The 9,444-nt window shown below is 43.0% G+C and overlaps 1 long non-coding RNA gene across 1 annotated transcript; it reads right to left on the bottom strand.

The window, feature by feature from the left end:
* Positions 1-7,152: 7,152 nt before the first annotated feature.
* LOC144589650 (uncharacterized) lies at positions 7,153-7,612 on the bottom strand. The gene is made up of 2 exons (XR_013545898.1): positions 7,346-7,612; positions 7,153-7,310 (listed from the first exon to the last, which is right to left on the bottom strand). It is a non-coding gene; the product is annotated as an uncharacterized LOC144589650 (long non-coding RNA).
* Between the last annotated feature and the right edge of the window lie 1,832 nt (positions 7,613-9,444).

Here is a 9,444-nt window from a genome sequence, read left to right as displayed (position 1 = left end):
CAAGGGGGCGTTTCTTTCAAAAAGGTTAAGAACCACTGGTCTAGGACTTTAGAGACCTAGCTTCAAATCCCTGCTCTTTTATGGAAACTGACTCAGGGGTGGGAGGGATGATAATGGTAAAACCACTCCTTAAATATCTTACATGCCTTGAAACCCCTCTTGTGGCTTGCTATAAGTCAGATGTGACTTGGCAGCACATAACATAATAACGTTTGTGCTATATGTGCATCTTATCTCTCGCTGTCACAGACTAATACTCTAAAAAACTAGCAGGCTACCAAGCTGGCTAGATAGCTAGCTGTTAAAAGTATAATAGACACAAACTGGATTCCTTGGCCAATTGTTTCACTTCGTTTCCTCACCTTGCACAGTTCTATCCAATCGCTTCTGAGAAGAAATTAATGCGCCAGTAATGTTTCTGTGGAAGGAATGGTGCAGCAGCTGCTTGAAGATTCTAGGCATTTCCTACTATTTTCTTTGGGATTTGGATTTATCTTTTTGTGTTAATAGCCCTCTCATTCAGCAAGCCTTTACACAACTAGATTGGTGCTGTTTCTGCCTTCATCTCCTTGCTAATGCCTAACTGCTCTGCATTTTACAGTTTTGTCAGTCTGTTTCCAGAATCAATTTAACCTACATGTTCCTCCAACACTATATGAAGGACAAAATGTTATGCCGTTAAATAAATCAGAGGTTCCTTGCTGTATTTATTTAGATACCTGTTTAACATTTAGTTAGAGAAAACTGAGCAGTCAGATACAAAAACTTCATATGAGTGACTATTGGAATACCCATTGTAGATGCCCAATATTTAATCAAATAATTGTTCATGTCTCAAAAAATAAGCACTCTTATTTGCTTCTCAGTTAAATAAGTAAGGCATGTACATGTGCAGATATGTATGTGTTTTAATGAATATATGAAGGAAAGTATAGCAAATGTGCTCCATTATGTTTATACAGCATCCTCCCAAAACAAACAGATGCCAGGGCACTAATATTTGTTCTAAGTCAGATATTTGTGAAGCTTCTGAATGGATTTTCTTTAAAAACACGTTACTTTTTTGAAGTTTTGGCTTGACACATTAACCTAGAATGCTTCCCTCTACAGTATTCTTTACCAGAGTAGAGAATCTTTTAGCATTCTGTCCAAACCCAGCAAATACAGTTGGTATTTTGAGGATACCTTTCCAGGGCATGCCTGTCCTAATTCAACCACTTAGGACCTCGTGTTTAATGTCTTTATAAAATAGAATTAGTCAATTGATTCTTATACGTTTCAGTAACTGATGGTTCTCTGGCCAGATTCAAGTCCTCAAAGAGAAACCTCTTGCCCATTCCTTCCTTTCTAAATTTACTGCTTTTCAAACAGCAATACTTAGTACTGGATGAAAAGAAACAAAAGCAGGAGTCATCCGCAAGAAGAAGGCTGGATTCCTCTGTTTCACTGTCTACTGTCCATTTCTCCATCCTATGTTCAGCATCTCTACATCTAATTTTGTCAATGGCCATGTGGTGTCTTGGGAGGCATGTAATGACATGTACCAAGTAAACCAGGAATAGATTCAAAGCTGTTGGTGATTTTGAAGAATCTGGGTTTTGTACAACACTGAAGATTTGAGTTTAATACAGCACTGAAGCCACTGTCATCCTCTTAGATGGGACATTCAAATTTTATTTCCGCTAAGTGACTTGAACCTCTACTGTAGTGAAGTACATACAGTGGAAGATGGGGATTGGGGAGATATTCCATGTCTAGGATGGTATGGACTGACTAAAATATCTCCTTCACAAAATTGGGCTAGGGTGTGAACCACTTTATATTATATTAAATTAAAATTATAATGGACAAGAACTGTAAGACTGGACATTGCCCCCCACCGCTCCTGAAGAAAGAGGCGAGAAGCATGTGATGGGTTGAAAACAAGGCCACAGTTTATTAACTTTCAACAAACATAGAGGGGCCTGCTGTAGTGTGGAATGATGATTGTGGTAGAGGTCTCACAGGACTCCTTAATCACATTTATGGACAAGTCCTATGTCCCAAGGTTACGCCATGTTCTGACCACTCCTGGGCCTCAAGCCCAGTGCCTATTGACAACCCTCAGCCTGCAGGTGGCCCCAGTGCATCCCCCCCCCACTGTAATCTCACAATTTGCAGTGCTGAGAGTTCAGATATGCTATAGCTTCTCCTGTACCCCACAGGGAACTCACCAATCCATCTTCAGTCTGCACTGTCCACCAGTGTGACCTATATCAAGCCCAACTGAACAAAACAGCCCTGAGCCCCCCAGCCAGTATGGGATAGGTGAAAAAAAAACCATTTTCAACAGCCAATCAGAAAGCAGGTAAAAAATTCCTATCCAGCCCCAATGGCGACCAACAAAGCTCACAATCTGGATTGAAACAGTCCACACTAGCACTGAGGATGGGCAAGTGGTTGCAAGCCTCAAAAGAGGCTGATCTCGGAGAGGAGCTCCTGTTATAGAGGAGCTCTTTCCCCCTCCCCTCTCGGATTGTGAAGACATTAAGAGCCGTGTCTTGTGCTTTTTTGAGTGGGGGAGGCAAAATGGCTCCACACAGTGAAACTTCTTGCCATCTGAGCCCTCCATTTGCATAATATTATCTATATCCAGTGCTTTAAGACCTTTACCGAGATTTCTCACTGGTGTCAAATAGAACCTCTTTTTCTTTCTCTTTCCTGCTCTTCTCCCACTAAATCCAGGGTCTACAATCTATCATCCTTTCCCTTAATATCTACTAGTTATTTTTGGAAATACAGCATTGGGGGAGGGGAACCATTATGTTGAGATGCTGACTGTGCAAAAGCGAGATCTGCACAAATCCTGTACTTCACCCAAAGGTAATGGTTTTTCAAAGAAGCTTTCTCATAAGCCCAGAGCAAAAATCTTGCTGCTTTCAGCTCCGTCCTGGGACCGTGGTGCTGAGGCAGCAGTTCCTATGATTAGCCAGCAGAGCAAGGAGACTGTGGATTCCACATTGTTTATATGTTGTATCTGGGTAGGTTTTGGTATGTATGGTGAGTGACTGGGAGTGATGAGTGGTGATAAGTTGGATGTGTGACAGGCAAGTCTGTTAATAGCAGTTCGGAATGTGAATGGAGCATATGTGGATGGAATTGGTATGTTAACTGGTATGATCCTGACTGTAGAAATGCTGGTTGAATATAAGGAGTATATGTGATATAAGAAGTATATGTCACATACAAAGAAAGGGAACATTTAGCTAAATTTGATATTAGAAGCAGTTCTGAGGGATCACTGGATTCAGAGAGTCCCACTCTGACCACTTAGCCACATTATTCTGCTGGTCCTGGAGTAGGTGAGCCTGGGGAAATTAAATGTCATGATGGCTAAGGAACCTGCTTAATCCCAACACTCAAGTCTGACCCGACTCAGTAATGCTCTCAGGGAGTTTCCAAAAAAAAAAAAAAATCCACAATGTTAAGTGCTCGAGATTCTCAGATCAACTCTGCAAGCTAAAACTGTCAACACAGCCACAAAATTTACCAACTCTCAGTAGGTTGTCTAGCCAAAAATCCAGACAACTGAATGGAGAAATTATTATGTTTTATTAAAGATAGTTCAAAAGGTTTCAAAAAGGCATCAAAGGTATTTTTGAGCACACGATCAATTAAAGCCCAAAGCAGAAGCAATACAGAGAAAATGAGAGAATACAAGAAATGTAAGAAATACAAGAAAATAAGAAAGCTAACTTAACTACCTGGTACTTACACATTAATATGGAATTAGCATAGTCTCAGAGCATGCACAGTGTACCTTCCAGCACAGCATAGCCAGATAGCAAATAAGCTTACTGTCGCCTAAGAAATAACTAAGCTAGTTAAACTAACATCTGGACTTCTTTTTATACCTTATTCATAATGTTCTAGCATTTAGAAATGATCTGCCAGTCAGGTTTCAATTCCCTCTAAATGTTCATGAGGACAAGAGCAGTCTCTGCCCCCTCTCTTCACATAGAACTAAAGTTATTTCCCAGTTAGCATAGTATCAGGGAACAAGCCGATTTGGCCTTGAAGTCTTTGCTCAAAAGATGAACCACAGGTGGTACCCCATCTTTCTCCCAGACATCTGTTCTCAGCCTTAATTTTCCAGAATGCTCCCCAACTAGAAATGGAGGTGGCAGCAGCCCCTCCCTTCCAGAGCTCTCCCTGTCCCTTGGTATATTGAGAGCCTGCAAGCTATGAAGTTAACAAGGAGATGGTTGGAAAGCAAGTGGAGGAGAGACAACATTTGGTTGATGTTAGGAACATGACCAGTAGGTATGGCTATGCCTTAAAGGTGGCAAAAAAGGTCTTTAACATCAGGATTCACTTTGACCTTTCTAGTGATCAGTTTGCAGCCTTCTCTAGATCCACAATTAAGGCCATCCATGCTGATCTCAACTCCACCAGCATTGTCAACTCTTCATTGAGGGAGGGAGTTCTTTCCTCCCTTGTAAAAGAAACTGTTATTCAACTCATTATTAAATGTGCACAGTTGGTGACAGATGATCTTAATAAATCATCTGATTGCCAATATACCTCTTATGGGCAAGGTGATTGAGTGAGTGGTAGGTAAACAGCTTCAAACATACCTGGAGGAGAAGGATTGTTTTGACCTGTTTCAGTCCAGATTCAGTTCACAACAGGATACTGAGACAACCCTAATCATACAGCATAATGACCCTTTAAGGGAGGCCAACAGGGCTCATTATACCCTGCTAGTTCTCCTTGATCTCTCAGCAGTTTTTTATATTGTTGACCATGGTATCCTTCTGGACAGGATCTTTGAGTTTGGGATGGGGGGGCTAGCATTAAGCTGGCTCTGGTCTTTCCTCGAGGACCATGTCCAGAGAGTTCATCAACTCAGGGATGAATTGTCGGCCCTTTGAACCCTCAATTGTGTGGTACCCCAGGGTACCAAAGCTATTGAGGATAATGTATTTATTATCCTCAATAGGATAAGCCACTGGGGGAGGTCATCAGGAAATTTGGAGTAAGGTGTCGTCAGTATGCTCTCTACATGGGGCTTCCTTGAGTCATCTACTAGAGGCAGGGCCTTCTCAGAGGTGGCACTGACGTTATGTAACCAACTCCAAGAGGAGCTTTTCCTGCCCCCCCCCCTCCGTATTCATTTAGAAGGCAGTTAGAAACATTTTTCAGGGAAGCTTTTTACGTTGACCCCAGTTGAATGCCTCCCCTCCAGCCTTGTTTCACTCTGAAAATTGGTTTGTGCCATTCCTTGTTAATTTTTTAGACTATGTTTTTGTATATATGTTGTATTTAGTCTCTGTCTCTGTCTCTGTCTCTGTCTCTCTCTCTCTCTCTCTCTCTGTGTGTGTGTCTGTGTGTGTGTGTGTGTCTGTGTCTGTGTGTGTATGTTTTAACTACTTGTAAGCCACACAGAATAGTACTTGGGCACTAATGGGGTGGTATAAAATCAAAGTAATGAATAAAATAAATATTTATCTATCTCTTTTATTTTTACACTGTGGATCACAAACAGTTGAAAACAAGGGAAATTAAAAACATAGCAAGTTGTAACATTAAACAACAATTAAACACATTTATTTTTCAATTGTCAATGACTATGTAAAAGTACAGTAATTAGAAAAAGAGACTAATATCAGAAAAAAAGTATAGTAATACAGTAAAACTCAGTTGTGTTTGGCTGTTAAAAGGGAGACTTTTGTCTGTCATTTAAAGGGCAGCAGAGATGGGGGCAACCTGCATTCCTGAGGCGGGGCATTCCACAGTCTGGAAATAGCCCCGGAAAAAAACCCTTCCTCATGTTCTCACCAAACATGTCTGTGAAGTCAATGAACCAGGAAAAGGGTTTCTCCTGAAGATCTTCAAACTCAGGTAAGCTCATATAGATTATCCTTTTGGATGTCTGGACCAAACCATGTAAGGAGCTTATAGGTCATAACTAGCATGTTGAGCTGCACCCAGAAACAGACCAGCAGCCACTTGAGTTGTTGAAACAGGGAGTGACATGCTCTCTCTAACCAGGGCCTTTCAGCAGTCTGGCTGCAGCATTCCGATCCTGCTGACATTTCTGAACACACTTCAAAGGCACTCTCATGCAGAATGTCTCAGTAATCTAGATGGGATATAACTAAGACATGTATCACTGCAGGCAAACCAAAGGAAAGAGTGCAGCTGGCCCTCTAGCTTTGACTGTGCAGAAGCACTCACTCCTGACTACTGCTCAGACCCAGGCATCCAGATGTAAGACTATCTAGGAGCACACACAAGCTGCAAACCTGAGCTTTCAGGGGGGATGTGACCCCATCCAATCAAGGCAGAACCCTTATTCCTTGGTGATCTGTCTTTTGGCTGAAAAAGATTGCAGCTGTCTTCTCTGGGTTAAACTTCCATTTGTCCCCTTGCCCGTTACTAGCATTAGACACAGGTCTAAAACTAAAGCAACTTTCTTGCAGTTAGGTGAAAAGAATAGAAAGTGAGTTGGGTGTCACCAGCATGCTGATGGCACTGAAGCCCAAAACTTCACAGTAAGGTTTTCCAACTGTCAGGTTGTTAGAGAACAAGCCCTCAGAGCATTGTAATTTATCACACTACTTGACTGTTCAGCCTGTGAAATCTGTCACAGTGAACAATCCCTGTGTAGGGTTTTGTATACAGTGTTTACCCTAAGATTTATTATGCACAAATAACTTCTTCCCTCTGGATATCCTTTAAATATTTTGCCCGAAAAGCACACAAAGTGTCCAGAAGAATTATCCCTTTTCTTTCTTTTTACACCTTTGACCTTGACACAACTCTTGAAAATTTAGCAACAGAAACAACGGAAAGCTTACCTTCCTTAAATTCAACTGCTGAAAATGAAATTGTCTTGGAGTGGGGGGAGGATCCAGAGTTGATTCTTGAGCTTGGCTGGGATGCAGATCACCTGGACTGACCATCTACACAGAGAGACAGTTTATCCCTTCCTTCTTAGTGTGCCTATCCACCTATCCCACCCCACTGTTTTGCTCCTGTCCCCAGTCAGCGATGGCTCTCCTCACCCACAGAAGGCCCTGTGACAAACCCAGACCTACTGGGATATGCCACAGTTTCACTAAGCTGCCACCAACCATTCCCTTTAAGGAGTCACACAGACCAGGAATGGATTTTTAACAAACAAAGGAACAAGGTTTATTAAATAACACACAGGGAAAAATAAAATGATCAGGTGAATAAGATACAGTAACGTGGCTTAGTCTCAATCATACATACACACAGTTTGGTTCACACAGAACACTTAACTTGAAGCACAGACCCTGAACCTATCAGTTCTGGCTAACCATACAGACACCTGAACCTATCAGGTTGGTACTGACTGACACACAGTAGTACCCTGTCTGACACACAGACTCCCACTCAAGCTTCTTCTCTCAGCTCTTCCTCCAGCTTCTCCTCATATATATACAGTACAGCCCCTCCTCCTGATGTCCCGCCTTCCACTCCCCATAGGATGGAACTTTCCCTCCAAACCCATGACAGACAGGTAACATCAGTGCTGTATGTAACACCTCCCCTCTTTATAAGTTGTTTTGTAGGGGGAAAGCTAAGGTGCTTTTCACCAAAAAACAACCTGGATAAAACACACAAAACCAGTTATGCATACAATACCATACTTACTTATACTTACACTCTATTAGGCATTTAAACATTTACCATTAACAATACATCAAGTTACCTTTATTCATACAAACCAACATGTTTAATAAACAGACACATTTGACTTTTTGTCATCAAAATATATACATAGTCCATGTTTCTTTCGCCGTCTTCATTCTTCAGGTCTTCTTGACAAGGCGTCAGCAACACAGTTCACTGACCCTCTGACCACCTTCACTTCAAAGTCATAGTCTTGCAGATTTAAAGCCCACCTCATAAGTTTACTATTGTGGGTTTTCATTGTCTTTAACCATTGCAGTGGTGAATGGTCAGTGCACAGAATAAAATGTCTTCCCCAGATGTAAGGCTTGGCCTTCTGGATCGCGTAGACTATGGCCAGGCACTCCTTTTCCACGGTTGCCAAATGTCTCTCACCTTTCTGGAGTTTCCTACTCAGGTAGGACACTGGATGCTGGTCACCATTCTCATCCTCCTGGCAAAGAACTGCTCCCACCCCGCTGCCAGACGCATCGGTGCAGACGATGAACTCCCGGTCGAAGTCCGGAGCACGCAGCACTGGACAGTCGATGAGCGCCTGCCTCAACCTCCGGAACGCCTCCTCACAGTCGCTGGTCCACGGGATGCGGTCATCAGCCCTCTTCCTCGTCAGATCGGTCAGCGGAGCCGCAATCTCGTCAAACCTCAGGATGAACCCCCTGCAGTAGCCCACCAACCCAAGAAATGATTCGACTTTTTTCTTGGTGTTGGGTCTGGGCCAATCACGAACGGCTTCTATTTTGGCCTCTAGGGGCTTCATCACTCCTCCCCCTACCATGTGACCCAAGTATTTTATTTCTGGGCTACCCAGCTGCAGTTTGTTCTCTTTGCAGGGCCTAGGCCAAAGCACTTCCTCCCCTGGATTAAAGTGCCTCTCTCTGCCTTCCTGGTCATCCCAAGTTTTCTTTCTGACCTTTTGAGCTTGCAGGGTCTCTGCTGCTAGCTCTAGGTTTCTCTTTAAGTCATTCATCAAGGTGTCTATGTATGTCACAACGTCTTGTGGGTCATCCTGGGTGATCTGCTCCCAATTTTGTTTGATCAAATCAAGGGGCCCTTTCACCCTTCTCCCAAACAAAAGTTCAAACCGACTGAACCCGGTACTGGCTTGTGGCACTGATCGATAAGCAAACAAAAGGGATTGCAGCTTCTGGTCCCAATTGTTTGGATTCTCTGCCAAGTAAGCCCTAATCATGCGCATTAGAGTCCCATTGAACTTTTCCGTTAACCCATTACTTTCAGGGTGATAGGCAGTGGTTTCCTTGTGTTTAATTCCACAGATTTGCCATAACCGTTTCATGAGCTTCGATGTAAATGATGCTCCCAAATCTGTGATTATTTCTGAGGCAAATCCCATCCTGGACATATACCCCACCAAGGCATCTGCCACTGTGTTAGTTTCAATGTTAGTCAAGGGAATGGCTTCAGGGTACCTCGTGGCATGGTCCACAATGGTGAGAATGAACCGGTTCCCCCTCTTTGTGGCCTTGGGCAAAGGTCCCACAATATCCACCCCTATGCATTTGAACGGAGTGTCAATCACAGGCAAAGGGCACAACTTTGCCTTGGTCCTGTCGCGGTTATTCCCCTGCCTTGGACACACATCACATTGTTTACAGAACTCCCTGATCTGCTTCCCTATGTCAGGCCAGTAAAAATTCTGTGTGATTCTCTGCTGTGTTTTGTTCACCCCTAAGTGCGCAGCAAACATGTCAGAGTGCCCCCTTTGTAAGATCATGGGGCGAT

Source organism: Pogona vitticeps, chromosome 5 (assembly GCF_051106095.1).
Source record: "Pogona vitticeps strain Pit_001003342236 chromosome 5, PviZW2.1, whole genome shotgun sequence".
NCBI classification, from domain to species: Eukaryota; Metazoa; Chordata; class Lepidosauria; order Squamata; family Agamidae; genus Pogona; species Pogona vitticeps.
The sequence above is the reverse complement of the archived record's forward strand: the minus strand, read 5'-3'. Positions and strand labels throughout refer to the sequence as shown.